Raw genomic sequence first — 17093 nt, 5'->3', positions numbered from 1 at the left:
GAGCGTCCAGGTGAGAAAGGACACATCTGACTACTTTTAACAACCTAGAGCTTCCAAGGGCTCCTCCTCTCACCCGGGCAGTGGTCAGTACACCTCGGTGCCACAGTGTCCACGAGCGGGACACCAGGTGGGCAGGTGCCCACAGCTTGTTCTGTATACAGGTCCACACAGACCTGGAGGCTGAACACTGCCGGCCAAAAGCACGAAGTACGGTTGGACAGCGGGGGCTGGAGTCTGCGCTCTGCCTCTCACCGGCTGTGTCACCCTCGGCACCTGACCGAACCCCTCCAGGCTTAAGCCCCCTCACCTGTGAAACGAGAGCCACCATAATATCTGCCTCCTGGGGCTATCGTCAGAATCCAAGGAGTACACTCAAGCGACAGGTGGCAGAGGAGGAGAGGAGGGTGGGGTGGGGAGAGACAAATGGTGTGGAAATGACCACAGACCTGTGTCTCTGTGCTGTCAACTCATATTACGGAGGGAAAATAAATAAGGGCTCGGAACACAGTGTGCTCAGAGCACAGGAACATTTTCTCATTATTATATAATAAGATAACGTCCTCCTCTCCAAGCAGCCCAGGGCACTTAGAGGTTGCATAGTCAGAGTCTGACCAGCACAAGCGCTGGGCTGCGGGGCAGAGGCCACCAGCTGCCCCCACCGTGCTGCCCCCACCGTGCTGCCCCCACTGTGAGGACAGCAGAACCTGGGCCCACGGGCATCGTGGAGAGCAGCCCCCACCCCACACGCCCCGCCCCCCGGAATCACGCACTCAGAGCCCCGCCCTCAGGGCCCAGGCCGAAGGTTTGCAGCCTCTCGACCCTACGCACAGGCCGGCCACCAACCCTGTCGGTCACCATCACCTTAGAAGCCACAGAAGGAGGGGGGCCCTCTCTACTCACCGCTGCACGGTCGCAGGACTAACGGGGAGGCGGGGGTCATGGCGCAGGCCTGCCTGCTGCACAGTGGCGCTTACCCCCGCCTCCCTTATGGGCCGGGTCAGTACCCGAGAAGGCCCACGGGCTGGGGCAGAGCAGCTAGAGGGAGGCTCCACGGGCGGGGCAGGAAGAGACTCCTCTTCCGTCAGCCACGAGCGGTAGCTGCACGAGCCGTCGCTGCGTGTGGACCCCGTTTCCAGGGGCTTCTGCGGCGGACTGAGCTGCGCAAGCGCAGGGAGGGGTGTCCTCCTGCCCGCGGAAAAGCGCAGCCCCGCTGGAGGCCTGCGCAAGTCCAGAGCGTTCTCAGCGAGGCGGTGACTTGGTGGGGCCGCAGAAGCAAAGAAAAGCCAAGCTGTCCGGGGTCAAGGGTGAGTCTGGTGCAGTGAAGACTTGATGCTTTTCTCCGCCGTTCAGCCATGGTCGGCATGCTCCTTTCAGGGGAGCGAGAGAAGCGTATGCCTCCCGACTTTCCAGACCTCCTGCCCGCCTGGGCGCCCAGAGGCGAACACCGGGGCGGGCAGCAGGCTGCTCCGCTCCGTCCGCAAAGGATGGACGGACATGTGGCATTTCTGAGCACTCTGCCACTGGCACTAGGGAACGGTCGTCATAACCCTTTCTGCCTGGATTTCTGCAAGGTCTAGTTCTCATGTGGATGTCGTAAGACTAGTAAGACTGCCGTATTCCTGGTGCTCCGTTAGAGCACCAGGGCCTGTGGTAGGTGCTCACAGCTTTTCCAGGCCTTCTCATCGCTGACAGCGTAAGGACAAAGAACCTGACAGTGATCAACCAACATCAGCTGAGTGCTAATTATGGGCTGGCCCAGTTCTGCATGCTTCCTGTAGTATCTCATTTAATGTTCTCAGCGACCCTATGAGACAGGTAATCTTCTTAACCACAGATGAGGAAGTTGAGGCACAGAAAGGTTAAGTGCTGTACTTAAGGCCACACAGCTGTCAAGTGATGGAGCCAGCATCAGACCCCGGGTAAAGTCCAAGCACTTCGCTGTGAGACCCTAAATCTGGAACAGGCCTCAACCCCCTCTCCAGCTCCAGCTCCAGCCTGTTTCTCTCCTTGTCCTGGCTAATCCCTGCTTCTCTTTCCAGAGCCTTGTCCCCTCGTTTTGGAAGGCTCCCACTGATCTGAACTCCCAAGTCCCCAAGGCTGAGCCGGATGCCCCTCTTTTTGCATCTCCATAGCAACACATGTACATATGTTCGACCCCATCGGGGCGCACGCTGCACTTGCTACTATGGGGCATTTATTTTCCCACCCGCTTATCACTATCACTTCCTTGGGACACGGATGAGAGTCCCAAGGAAGTGTTTACCTTTAAGGTAAAAAGGCCATTTACCTTTAAACGGAAGGTAAATATAGACTTTGCAGATGACACACGGAGCCTATCGCTTCCTCTTCTCCTTCTCCTCCCAATCCTTTAAAATGACAAAAACCATCCTTAGCACAAAGATCACATGAAACCAGACCATGGGCCGAAGTGCGCCGTGGTTCATGGTTTGCCGGCTCCACTGTCCCTATTGCTAAACAAGAATTACTAGTCACACCAATTCCCTGTTTCTTGTGAGGGCCATTTGGGCATTTCAAAGTGGGGGGAGGGTGGGCAGACAAGTGTGGTTGTCGCAGGCACTTGGGGGAGAGGTGAGCCACCTGCGGTGCCCAGAGCCCAGGATGCCAGTGCCCAGGGCGGCCCTGCAGGGCCGTGACGGTGACTCACAGGAGCACGGGCTGCGTGTTGCTGCTTCTCTCTGCTTTCCGGGAGCAATGAAACTGCCTTGGGAATTCACAGAAAGAAAAGACATTAGAGGGCCAGCCCCTCCTCAGAGTCGATTATTTAGGCTGTTAGGAGGCAAGAGAACACATGCCCTGAGGCAAGGCCCCCTCTTGGATCCTTCAGGGGACCCCTGGCACGGCACCAGCACACGTGGGCCTCTGTGTCTGAGACCCTCGCCCACTGGTGCCCTGAGACTGGGCAGAGGGGCGCCACCCCTCCAGAGCTGCTGCGGTTTGTGTCTTCCGAGCTGTGCCCAGAGCAGAGCTGGTTCTGAAGAGCCGACAACCACCTAACGAGTCTGGAAGGGTCGTGACCTGTCTCGAGCAGGCTAGATCCTCCCGGGAGGCCTGCTGGGTTTCAGGAGGCTGTAAGCTGCATGCCGGCTTCACTGGAAATGCATGAGCAAGCCGTGGGGTGGGGGGGCTTGGTCAGTGAGCCACCCAGGAAGCCGGGAGCACCCTGTGGAAGGCCCGATCAACTCTCTTTCTACTCACTTCGTCCCCATTTTATATCCTGATTTTATGTCCTTGTCACAACTGAAATAACTTAGGTAGAAACCTCAGATACTCTTATCATGAAAACATCAAATGTTAGTGTAAACTGTTACTCAGGTGCTCACAGGCACTTTAGAAAAATGTCCCAATAAGTCCAAAAGGGTTCAGTCTTCCTCTTGAATGGCTTTAATTGGTATCCCCTAGGCCATAGGGATCTCTTAGAATAGGACATAGAAGACGGAGTTTGGGCGACTTCCAGCCATTCTTAGCAATGGATGAGTTCTTCACTCTCCTAGTCTCCTCATTTTCCGGCCTTTTTTCCTGGGTGTGATTTTGGTAATCCAAAAGCGATGAGGCATGCTAAAGAGCTTGTACAAACTAGAAAGCATCAGAACAATATGAAATCCCTTAGGGTGTCTTGTTTCTAAATAAACCAGTCTGGTTCTTTCCGAAAATTCTTTCGGCCTTGGAGTCCTTCTCCTTCAAAACAAACTTGTTGTTTGTATGAGAAAACTGGTCCCAGTGACCGGTTGTCATGAGGCCAGATAATAAGGCCCCAGGATTAGATCCAATTTCATAGCCCTGTTTGGGAGTTTCAGGACAGACTTTCATAAAGCGCAGGGGGTGACTCGTTCTGTCGTCCGTGTGTGCAGGCAGCCCATATCCGTAGCAAGGGCTCGGCACATGCCCAGCACCGCTGGACACCCTCAGGCCACTAACTCATGTTCCCCGTATCCTAGCAACCCCACGAGGTAGGTAGGTGTTAGCTCTCTTTTCCCTACGAGGAAACTGAGACTTGGAGAGTTTAAGTAACTGTCCAAGGAAATTCACCAAGAAATTGACCATTCCATTTAAAAAATTTTTTTCTATGAAATGAAATCTAATTATTTTAATCTTTGCTAAGAGAGGCAAACCACGTATTTTCTTCTTGGTAAACCACCAATATAGGCACAATCATTCTTCAGTAAAAACTCAAATATGCAAGCGCAGGATAAATTGATGGGAAAATACAAATTCTAAAACTTCAGAAACATTGCTGTCAGTCCAGTTTTGTCGAAAGCAGACCCTGCAAACCAGTTTTTGAAGCAAATAGGAAAGGAAGTGAGATACATCTGAGAACTTCAGGAACTTCAGGAAGAAGAGAGGACCTGGTTTCAAAGACTGGGGGCTAAAAAAAAAATCTCTGAACACTTGGAAATTAAACAAAACACTTAAAAGAATCCTTTAGTCTGAGAGCAAGTCTCAAGGAAAATGAGAAAATATTTTGAACTGAATGAAAATGAAAACAGAACATTTCAAAATGTACGGGTTGGACCCAATGCAGGGCTCAGGGGGACTCTTACAGGATTAAATGTTTACGTTAGAACAGAAGGAAGGTCTCCAGTCAGTCACCTAAGCTTGTACCTGAAGGGGCCAGAACAGGAGGGACACCATCAGCCTGAAGGAAGCAGAAGGAAGGAAACGATCAAACAAGAGCGGATATTAGTGAAACCGAAGCCAGAAGAACAATAGGGAAAATCAGTGAAACCGAAAGATGGATCTTTGGAAAGATCAACGAAACTGATAAACATCTGATAAAAAAAGGAAAGATAGCAGGTACTAATATCAGGAATGAAAGAAGGATGCCCCTCCAGGCATTGCAGACATTAATGAATGAGAGAATGAGGGAATGCTACAAACAACTCCACACTCGAGAGTCTGACTGTTTAGATGAAAGGGACCAGTTTCCTGAACACCACAAACTACAGTTCAGTGATGGTGAAGTAGGAGATCTAAATAGTGCTATAATGATGAAAGACAACGGATCCATAGTTAAAAACCCTGTAAAAAAACAAATCTCTGGGCCCACACAGTCTCACTGGTGAATTCTGACAAATATTTCAAGGAGAAATAAGAGGAAATAGTAGAGAAACACATGAGACTTACCAGGGTGGTCACTTCATAAGGAGTATAAATGTCTAATCACTATGTCGTACATCTAAAATGAATACAGTGTTGTATGTCAACTGCATAATTGAAAATTTAACACTTAAAAACCAAACGAGAAATTCTTCCCAGCCTATCTTATGAAGCCAGCATCATTACCCTGATTCCGAAACCACCCAAAGGCAGGAGAAAACTTCAGCTCAATATCTCTCATAAACGTAGATGCAAGGAAGATACTAGCAAATTAAACCCAGAGACAGTGAAACCACAGTGCCAGGACTAAAGTCCTTCACCGGGAGCATAATGACACTCTTCCATATTCTCCCTGTGGAGAGGGTTACACAGATGTGCGCGTGCTTTACGGGTCATAGAACTGCACACACACACACACCAGTCAGTTTTACTGTAAGTTAACTTCTACGACCAAGTTTTGAAATTGCAGGTTTTGTGTGTGTGTTAGCTCAGGGAGGATGGCAACCAGCACCGGCACTGTGCTTCCAAGTACGTTTCCCGTCACTTTCTCAACCACACCCCTATGAGGTGAGCATTATTGGTCCCCTTTCCCAGGCGGGGCAGCTGCATCTTGCAGAGGTGAAAGGTCCTCGCACACCTTAGTGAGCAGAGCCAGGCCACAGGCCCTGGCCCCCAGTGGACGGTCCCTGTAGACAGAGGTTCCCATGAACTTGCTCCTGGCTCTGGGTTTCTGCCACAGATGGCCACGGCAATGAAACTGCCTGTCTCCCGGATGGAAAGTGAATCCAGGTGCAGCTCTGCTCAAGGCCAGGGGCTGCTGCGGGGACCTGGCCACGGGAGGGGTTCCGCAGGACTGAGTGTGCACCGGGCAGCTCTGATACAGCTCCGGGCAACCTCGATAACTAACTCTCTGAGACACAGCGAGCCCGGTTCGCCCACAGCAGAGGCTTCCACCACTCCTTAGAAATCTGCTCTGCAGACTTCTTTTTGTGCTGTGATTATTTCTTCTGTAAGGTACGGGACTATTCCACCAGAGTCCAAGTACGCAGGGGGCGGGGGCGTGGAGGAGCAAGAATGGAGACTGTTGAGTATCCCATTCTATTTGCTTCAATTGCCCGCAATGTTAAAACATTTATCTGAGAGACCCTCTGCCCCCATTCCCACCCTCTTCAAAAAAGCACCTGGGTTAGGAGAGGAGAGAGCAGAGACTGGGGAAGAGAGTGATTAATTGACGTGGTGGGCAAGGGTGGGCGAGGTGCCAGGAACACAGTGATGAGAACTGTGCTAATGAAGGGTTGTCCCGTATTTGTATCTCCCCTCCCTTTTTCGGTTCAGTGGACACACAGCACAACTCTGGAGGGGTGCGTGTGTGAGCAACCGCTGGTATCTTCTCTTTATCCAAGAAGTAGATCTCGATGGCCGATGGCCAAGGGCCACGTTTAGGGGACTGGATTTTAAAACGGAGCAACATCCCACAATACAGCAGGATCTTCTGCCGAAACCCTAGAAGCCACCAGGAAACTTCGGACAAGCCAGGGGTGAGAGTGTTTCCCCCTGGTCACCGGCGCAGGCCTGACCCTACTGAAATCCCTCCCAGAGGCTTGATTCTGGCCGAGACGTCCCAAGGCTGAGTCATGTCCTACCACCTCGAGGGAATGTCTGGCATGGGGGTGGGTGAGTTTGGAAGGCACAGAAGATGTAAAACTGAGTCTGAGCCTGTGTCAGAAGGGGGTGGCAGACTAAGGGGGAAGTTTGTGGGGCCCCTGCAATCTGTTTGGTGAGCCGAGTACGGGCAGGTCACGTGTCACCTACTGACACTAGCAAAGCATGGCGAAGGGTGAGAGGCAATTCGCCGCATTTTTTCTGGGAATGTGGCGCAGCGGGCATGCTTCTGAGGGAAGCGACTGTGGGCTCCTAGGCGTGAAGCAATAAAGCCTGGTGGTTGAAAGAGGTGCGACCCTACAAGGACACATTTTAGGGAGAGTAAGAAAAAGTCAGTTCTCCCTTCCTTTCACACACACACACACACACACACACACACGAAGGGGCTGCTACACAGAGGAGATGAGACTCAGCAACACGGACGTCATAGAAACGAGATTCACAATCTGCCCTCTGAGGGTTCACGGGGTGGATTTTCTCACCGAGAGCTGTGTTACCAGTAGACCATAGTGAAGGCCGGTGAATCGAGAAGTTCTTCTCTAGCACTTACTGGAAGCTGCAACTTTCTGTTTGTTTGCTTGTTTGCTTGCTTGTTTAGGTCCTGTCCCCCTCCATCAGTAAGCTCCCCAAGAGCAGGAGGAACTTGACTGTCTCATCCACCATTGAAATCCCAGGGCCAGGCACGTAGCTGATGCTCCGTCAGTGTCCGCAGACTGAATGAATGAATGAGAAAGGGATCCTCACTGAGAGACTCCCGGGAGGGACTCCGGGGATGTCTCAGGGACAGAGCAGCATTTGCAGTGAGCCCTGATGAAGAGGCAGTTTCACAGCCATCTCGGGGAGCTGTGCATGCTGCAGGAAGAATGTGGGGACAGACAGAACGGCTGGGCTGTGAGGGAGGGGCGTCAGTGGGGCTGAAGTGCAGGGTAAGGCTGGCGGGGGAGTGAGGCTAGGCCTGTGTCTCGGAGGCCCTGAATGGCAGCTGAGCGTTCGGCCAGCCACAGAAACCCATTCAAAGGTCTGCAGAGGACAGGCTGACCAGGGCTGTGGGCTGGGGCCATAGAGCTGGTGGTGACACTTTGCATGAGTCAGCGTAGAGAATGGGAGCCGGGATACTGCTGAGGGTGTTCGGGGCAGCGACCGAGCCCCCGTGAGAGGTGACAAGAGCCCGGACTGGGTAGAAGCTGAGAGCACTTCACCACCGGAATGGGCGAGTCTCAGGAACCAAGTGAATGTGAGACTGAAGGATACAAGACTTCGAAGGCATTACTGAGGTTCCCAGCTCGGGGGCCAGAGAGACAAAAGGGGTAATCAGAGGAGTTGGCTAAGAAGAGGGGAGGGGGAGAGGGGTGGTGTGTTTGGTCGGAGCATCTTCAGTCTGAATGCTCAGTGCGATGCCTGATGAAAGCACCCAGCCGACTGTCAGGATGTCGGAGATACGGGTGTGGCGGACAAGCTCTCTCATCACTGAGCCAAAAATAGTCAGTGGAGCTGGGTTTGCCTTCGATAACAGCCTGCAGGATTATAGGCTGCAGGGCACCAGCCTGGGGAGGGGCTTGGAGCCCACTGCTCCTCTGTATGGAGGGACTGAGACCTAGAGAGGTTGGGTGGCTTGCCCGAGGTCACACAGCCAATTTGCCCTCCCTAACTTTTATAGGAGGGTAATCAACTCTCAGGTGAGTGGGATGTTAAAAGAGAAAAGCCTCTTACTGGTATCGCTCTATGTGCAAAGCTGACTAGGGAACTGTAGCCCTGGAATAAAGAGAAGGATCTCTGGACAGACAGCTGTCAGAAGGGAGGGGGCGGGGGGTGGGGATTGGGTGAAAGAGGTGAAGGAATTAACAAAAATAAGCCATAGACACAGAACAGTATGGTGATTAGCAAAGGGAAAAGGGGGTTGGGAGAGGTAGAAGAAGGAAAAACATGGTGGAAGGAGACTTAATTTGGGGTGATGCACACACAATATGACATACAGATAATGTATTATAGAACTGTACACCTGAAACCTACATAATTTTGTTAATCAGTATCATCCCAATAAATTCAATTAAAAGAATAAAGAGAGAATGATCTCTGCTGGTAAAATTAGCTGCCACCCGAGATGAGAGCAAACCCTGAAGGAACCAAGGGCAGGGCCAGTGGTCGCTTGGACTGGCCTCCCACCCCGCATGGGCTACGGCTGTAGAATGGAACTCAGAACCTCTCACTGAGAAATGCCCCCAGACTCCCAGGAGACAGAAGGCAGCGAGGAAACCAAGCCTTGCATGGCACCCAAACTCCCCGGGCCTCACCCCAAGGATGCTGGTGCAATTACTTGGACTCCAGGGCTTTTAAGAAAAGCAAACAAAATGCCCAGCACATGGCAAAGGTCACCTGGCCCGTGCAGGAAGTGAATGATTCACTCCCGTGAAAGTGAGTTTTGAGGATTCTTTTTACAGGGGTCAAAGGTGCAGCTGGAAAATTTTAGCCCAGGGCAAATTCTAAGGTGGGCTCCCTCTCCCACCCTGGCCCCGTGTGCTCCACCGGCCCCCTTCCCTCAGGACCTTGACCCACATCCATGTGAGGAGTGTCCCAGGTCAAGAGCAGGGGCCCCTCCCCGCCAGCTCCCTCTCCCTTGGTGCTGTCCAGCTCCTGTAGCTGCAAAGCCAGCGGGAAGGGCTGAGGCTTCCAGAACCCGGGGGCCTGGTCCACTTTGCCTCTCCTTGGTCTGTCTCCCCTCTCTCTGGGGTCACTGCGCTGGGGGAAATTCACGAGGACAAATGCACAGAACATGCCTCTGCTCACACCCAGCCGGCCGACCTTGGGGGGCCTCCAGAGGCCCACCAGCAAAATGGGTTCGGATGCCTCCGGACCTCCAAGGGCTGCTGGGGGTGTTGAATGAGGTGACTCGTAAAGCGCCCCCAGAGTGTGCCTGGCACACGGGAAGCACCAGCACGTGAGGACGTCTCCTTTCCTGGAGCAGCTCCCCCAGCCCCTAATCCTCTCCTTGACCCTCCTCTCAGGACACCCTGGGGTCTCCCTCTCCTTTCCCCCTGGCGTTATCTAAGAAAACGGAGCCCACAAGGACACGGCAGCTTTCCTCCCTTTCCTGGGTCCCCCGTCATCCTGCAGGGGAGGTGGCCGAGCTCTCTGCAGCAACATAGATGTACACACAGGAAGGAGCACATGCCTGCGCTGGGGTGGCCTTGGCCCCCTTGGTGCAATAACCCCCTCTGCACACACACTGAAAAGAGGGGCCCCAGGGAGCCCATACAGCCCTGGCGCCCCCTGAGCTGAAGGGTCACACGGAAGGTGTGGGGCTTGGGTAGGGGCCGCTGTGGGCAGGAGTAGCGTGCCCCCTGNGCAGCTTTCCTCCCTTTCCTGGGTCCCCCGTCATCCTGCAGGGGAGGTGGCCGAGCTCTCTGCAGCAACATAGATGTACACACAGGAAGGAGCACATGCCTGCGCTGGGGTGGCCTTGGCCCCCTTGGTGCGATAACCCCCTCTGCACACACACTGAAAAGAGGGGCCCCAGGGAGCCCATACAGCCCTGGCACCCCCTGAGCTGAAGGGTCACACGGAAGGTGTGGGGCTTGGGTAGGGGCCGCTGTGGGCAGGAGTAGCGTGCCCCCTGGAGAACTGAGAGCTGGCAGGGTCGGAGGCCACCCGTGAGCCCCCGCAGGGGTGCGGTGACTCCGCAGGGTGCGGGCTGGTGAGGCCCGCAGTGTCCCTGCCTGCTCCTCCATGGCGGAATTTTCCCTGTGGTCTGAGCTCTGCAGCCCTCCTGTTGCTGCAAAGAGGAGCCATGGGCGCCACCTGCTGCTTCAGATGCACAGTGCCCCGCAGACCTGTCCCTTTCCATCTGCCCCTCCAGCCCGGCCCTCTGAGAACGTGACCGGGACCGACCTGCGCAGAGGGAGGTGGACACCCATGCCCCACCGCCACCTCTTGTCCCTCATCACTCTTCCCAGGGCCCACCTCCTGGTCATCAAGGGCACGGGCCAGTCGCGTAGCCCCTGATCAGAGAGCCAAGGGCAGCAGGCTTTGTTGATGCCACTCCATCTCACTGTGCGGACAAAGACACCTTGGAAGGAGGCCCGAGAGGAGAGGAAAGAGCTAGATGAGAGGATGGCCCCACGGAGGCCTGCGATGATGGAGAGATGCCCAGGAGTCCAGAGCTCAGCCCCCTTGGTCCCCTCGCCCCACTGCCACCACCACCTGATGTCCCAAACCACGCTGTTCACTGTCCCAGCACAGTCTCGGTGGCTCACCTGGTCCTGGGTGGGAAACCACATGTTTGGCCACTCCTTCGGGACCACGCCATGTGTCGGGCACTCCACCCAATACCCTAATGTCCCTCTGCACCCTGGAGAGGGAGGTGACTAATTAATGACATGATCAGCAGGTGTCTGCACTGGATTGTTAAGGCACTTTGTTCCTTCACACTGACATGCTCCCACGCAGGTTCACTTCTCACTTGGTCATTGGTGCTCTGTGCCCAAGAGCTGGGCCCTGACAGGAGAGGCACAGGCTAGAAGTCTGGGAGCCAAATGTCCAAGCGCACACAAGAGAGTCACACAGCCAAAAATAAAGCTGGCTCAATGAGAGGAAATGAATGGTCTAGACCCAGAGACAAAGAGGAGGCAACAGAGACCGTCTGCCAAGACCACCACCCATTGTCACCACTGCTTGGCAGGAAGGGAGGGGCAAGGCCTGAACTCCTTTCTGAGGTGCTTTGTTTAAATGCAAAATGTGTGTGCCTGTGTGTGTGTGTGTGTGTGTGTGTGTGTTGCTCAAACAGTGCACATGCGCCTGCGTGGGACCTGGCTGAGCTGGCTGCACCCAGCGGCGGCGGTGGCAGCGAGTGTGCCGCAGTGTCCCCACGGGTGGTGGCTGGGAGGCTGGCTGCACAGCTGGCCCCGCCGCAATGCGAGTGTGCGTCCTGCCGCAGGGAGGGCCAGGTCCTTCCTGGAAACGAGGCTGCTGGAGCCAGAGGTAATTTTTCTTTCTCTGCAGCTAAAGAGGTGATTCTGCAACCTTCAGAATGTGGCTTTGGAGAGGGAAACGCCTGGCCTGGGAGTCAGAAGACCTGGGTGCAAGTCCAGGCCCTGCTATGAAGCAGATGCCTCCGCAGGGCAGCACCATTCACTCCTTTATCCAATCATTCGACACGCACATTCACTGGACACTTGCCGTGCGCCAGCCATTGTTCTGGGTGCAGGTACAGTGGTGGATGAGGCAACTCTGTGCCCACAGGGAGCTCACATTCTAACAGGGGCCTGAGCGCCCCACCACGGGGGACATGTGAGGGGTTAGACTGCCAGGGAGGGGTGGGCTTTGACAACCTGCGGGGCAGACAGGAGTGAGCTTGGTGGTTTGGGGGGGATGAAGTGAAAGACGGGGTAGTAGGCAGGGGCAGAGAGACGGGCAGGAGGAAGGTCCCGGGGGCTCACGGAGAGTTCCAGACTTTTTAAAGGGGGATGGGAAACTATCTGAAGGATTTGAGCGGGGATTTGATGTGCATGTTGAAAAGACCACTCTGGTCCTGGCCGGGGGGATCAGTTGGTTGAAGTGTTGTCCCATATACCAAAAGGTTGCAGGTTCGATCCCAGGTCAGGGCACATACCCAGGTTGTGGGTTAGGTCCCTAGTTGGGGCATGCATGCGAGTCTACTGATCGATGTTTCTCTCTCACATCAATGTCTCTCTCTCTTCCTCCCTCTAAAAATGAATAAACATTTCCTTGGGTGAGGATTTTAAAAAAAAAAGAAGACCACTCTGGCTTGTGTGGGGAACATGTTGACGGGATGGGGTGAGAGCCGGTTCGAGGAAACCCGTGAAGAGACCCCTGCAGCAGCCTGGAAAGGAGAGGAGGAAGCCTTGGCTGGGGGTGCTGGTGGCCAGGGGCGTGGGAGTCAGGCTCGCCCTATGCTCAGAACGTGGAGCCCAGAGGATTTGCTGGGGATCGAAGGCAGCGGGTGATGGAAAGAAGGGGCTTGAGGACGAACCCTGGGTTCCGGCTGAAGTGAGCCGTTGGATAACGACCCCGTTTACTCAGGCGAGGGGCACATTCGAGACGGGAAATCAAGAATTCAATTTGGGCTGAGAAAAGTTTGTGCAAATTGTTTTTTCTCTTCTTTTGGTCTCTGCCTCCTCTTTGTGGCGATGAGGGTTATTTTTTCCGATTTTCCCACATTCCCATGTCTTATAAACCCCCCAAGATATTCCGAATGCAGAGAACGGAAGTGACTGGTCTCTTTCCATTTTCTTTTGGGTGGGCGGAGGAGGAACGCACACAAGTCCCCACGTCCCACAAGGGCTCCCCACCCGTGCTGATGACCAGAGAGAGGAAACGGGGTGGGGGGCCAGCGGCGCAACACACAGCAGAGGGCGCAGGGGGAAGAGGCACCGAAAACGTATGTCTGGCCAGAGTTCAAGTTAGATTTCACGTCCCACATTTCTTGGGTTTGCNCCACATTCCCATGTCTTATAAACCCCCCAAGATATTCCGAATGCAGAGAACGGAAGTGACTGGTCTCTTTCCATTTTCTTTTGGGTGGGCGGAGGAGGAACGCACACAAGTCCCCACGTCCCACAAGGGCTCCCCACCCGTGCTGATGACCAGAGAGAGGAAACGGGGTAGGGGGCCAGCGGCGCCACACACAGCAGAGGGCACAGGGGGAAGAGGCACCGAAAACGTATGTCTGGCCAGAGTTCAAGTTAGATTTCACGTCCCACATTTCTTGGGTTTGCATTTTAGAAGTTTCAGGGCTTCTGAAAGGAAAGGGATTTAGACCCCAACTGCAAACGGCTCCGCGTCTGGGGTCTGAGCCCAGCCAGTCTCCTCCACCCTCAGTGTCAAGGCCTAGCCTGTCTCCTCAAGCTAGAAAATTCTAGGATTGTGTTGCTTTTGTGGAATGAAAAGAACAACAACAGATACACGTGAAAGTCCAAGAACCTTGAGACCCAAATGCATAGTATTTGAAGGAGTTTTGCAAACATTTTCATTCAATACACTATGTACCGGACACCTACTATACGCCCAAGGTTGCACATATACAACCCTGAAAATACAGGTGAAGTCCCTTCCTCGTGAAGCTTTCACTCTGGTGGGTGTGAGTTAGCTAGACAGACAGACAGACAGTCAGACCATCCCGTTGGTGCCAAGTGCTATGGAGAGAAATCAAGCGGAGAACGAGGGTAGACCATGTCAACACCGGGGGCAGGGGGAGAAGGGAATGGAGCCAGGAATGCTATTTTATATAAGAAACTAGGGCAGGTGTCCAGACACAGGGAGTGGCAAGCACAGAGTCCCAAGTCACGCGTGGAGTGTTCTAGGAAGAGCAAGGACGCAGTTTGACGGAAGATGAGTGTGGGAGACAGGAGGCAGGCTCGCAGGTGGGGCTCCCGGTCACCCAGGGCTTTGGATTTCAGTACGGGAGGGATGGGAGATGATTGGAGGGTTGTGAGCAGAGGGTTGACATGGCCTGAAAGACAAGGTCATGTCTTTCAGAGACGTGGTCATGACCCACGAAGACAAGGCAGTCCCTGGGATATCAGATACTGTGTCAAGGTGCTTGAAGGTCTGAAGTAATTGGACGTGTTCATTCCAGCAGATGCTTACGCCCAAACTGTGGGCCTTGGTGAGAAACCCACAGCATCCCGGCTGGAAGCTTCATTTGCTCATCTGCTGTGGGGTTCGTGATCCCTGGGGGTTCCCTGGGGTAAAAGACATAATCTCTACCCAGTCTACAGACTGAGAACTTGAGGTCTTGTCAGGTTGAGTCATAACCCAAGCTACTGGCTGGTAAGTGGCAGAGCTGAAATTCCACCCCAGGGGCCGGGTGACTCTGGACAAGCCGGCCCACATTTGGAATGCTAGTGATACTCGGGGGAGGAAAAGCATTGTGAGAGACGGAGAGACTCGTGCAAGACCCTAGAGCTGTGAGAGGCCGAGCTGTGTCCCCTCTGGACGTCAGTGGACGCAGCCCATTTATGGTAGCTCGGGCTCCCCGGGGGGCAGCTCTGGGACAGAGACCGAAACAAAGGGTCAAGTCGGGCTGATCTTGAGATCCACCCCGATCAACAGAATGTGTCAGGGGGAAGGAGGACGCGGGACTGAGGGCAGGAGAAAACTGATCTGTGACAAAGGACTGACAGAGGCCTCGGCCATTTCACCAGGAACACTGGAGGCATCTCTCAGAGGTGTCCCAAGGGCCGGGCTTCTGCACACCCACGTCGGTCAGTCCCGGGCCTGGCCTGCCCTGGGAAGCGGGGAGTGACCTTGGGCAAGGCAGTGACCTTTGAGCTGAGACTGTCCCAAAAGCAGATGACAGCAAAGGGCCACCCTCCCAGGACCTGGGAAGGTGAGTCCTCATTCCTTTATTCCATCCAGAGGGACGTGGGTGGCATATCTCGGAGTCCACCACACGTGTGGTCTCTCATCACACGGTCCCCCAGTGACATCGCTGGGCTTTATACAAGTTACAGAAATATCACAGAATCTTGGCTGATATGTGATCTGTAAAAAATTCTCCTTAGGCTGTCTTTCCCACCATATTTTCCACTTTAAATTGTTTTTCTAGTTTTCCTCTCATTTTGGTTGCCCACACCCCCACCCCCCATTTGACCAATCTGTTTTCCTCCACTCCCTGGAGAGGTTGGGCAATGGAAAGAGTGATGTGCAGGGTTTCTCTCTCTCTTTTTTTTAAAGAAATCCCTTTTTTACAATTAGGAAAAAAATTAAAATGCTTCCTCCTATATATCAAAGCTACTGATGACCAATAGAGTGTCAGCTTGAAGAAGCTCCTGTAAGAATCCTACAAGGCCACCGGGGCAGAGTTGGGGGCAGTCACACGTGCAGTTGGAACACATTCGGTGAGCTGCAGGAATTCTGGAGGGCATGAGGCCGGCCGCCTGGAGCTGGAGGCCAGGACACCGGAGGCTTAGAGGTGGCATTTGGGGCCACAGGAGTGGGTACCATTGTCTGGGCCGAGTGTGTGGAGTCGGAAAAGCAGAGAGCCCGGGACTGAGCCCTGGAGGGAGGGGTGACAACATTTGTGGGGCCAGAGGGCAGAGCAGGGTTGGGAGGGGAGACCAAGGAGCAGAACGAGAAGCGAGGGGACAGTTTCACAGGGCCCTAGAGGAGAGGGGAGTGAGGAGGAACGGCCAGCGGTGCCCAGGGCTTTGGGGCGGTTGTGTGAGATGGGGACCGAGAGGTGACATTTGGCGTGGCATGGGGCAGGGGGTGGGAGCCACACCTGAGTTCGTACTGGAATAAAATTTCCAGCTGGCTTTGGCCCGGCCAAGACGCACCTGGTGGGTTAGAACATGAAGCGCTCTAGGTGACCCTCCCAAGTGACAGAACTAAAATCCTGGCTTAAATATGCATTTTGAAACCTTCATAAACATCTCTCTGAGATAGAATGACAGGAACAAATCCACGGACTCCAACGACGCAGCAGCATCAGGATCCCTGGCAGGTGAGTGAACATCCAAGTTCGCTTTCGCCCCGAGGAGCCTCGGGCTCTCGGGGCCCTGGACCCTGCACTGGCGGCTGGAGGACAGAGGAGCTCATCGGGGGCCGCCCACGTGCGAAGGCCAGTGGCGTTTCTCTGCATAAATTGGGAGCTGGGAGGCCATGCCCTCAGAATAAGGGCGAATAAGGAGTAAATCTGCCAAGAAAAAGGCAGCTAACTTGCCTGACCTTGGCAGTGGGAGAGGGGAAACCCCTCCTCCCTGAGTTTGCAGTCACTAGCTCATCTCAAAGGTCTTCTGAGTTCATCTATCTGTTGGCTTAAAAAATCTCTAACATTTAAATATGATTTAAATGGTTTTGGGTTGCTTCAATAAAGCTTTAAGAAAAAGGACAATTCACATTAAAATTTATAAAACACAAGGAAGCCCTATGGCTGGTAATCAGCAAAATAATAATAATAATAATAATAACAACAACAACAACAAACAAAAAACAGTCAGTAGAAACAGCTGGTCAAAGATTTTGGATGTTGGGATTTCAGCATGGAATGAAAAAACAATTCTATTTCTTATGTTTAAACAAATAAAAGGGAAGCTATAAAGCATGAGCAGGAGCAAGAGATTTTAAAGAACACCCAGTGAGGTTTGAGAAATAACCAAACAGGCCTCCTAAAAATTTAATACACAGTAGATGGACTAAATATTCAATGAGATTCCGCTGAAGAAGGAATTAGTCAACTAGAAGATAGGACCACGTAAATTATTGAGAACACAGGTTTGAGTGATGAAAAGATGCACTTACAAAAGAGAAGTTAAAAAGATACAATGGATTGCCCTGGCTGGTGTAGTTCAGTGGATTGA

The sequence above is a fragment of the Sturnira hondurensis genome, unplaced genomic scaffold (genome assembly GCF_014824575.4).
Source record: "Sturnira hondurensis isolate 20B ecotype Veracruz unplaced genomic scaffold, ASM1482457v3 Scaffold0024822, whole genome shotgun sequence".
NCBI lineage: Eukaryota > Metazoa > Chordata > Mammalia > Chiroptera > Phyllostomidae > Sturnira > Sturnira hondurensis.
This window is presented reverse-complemented; position numbering follows the sequence as displayed.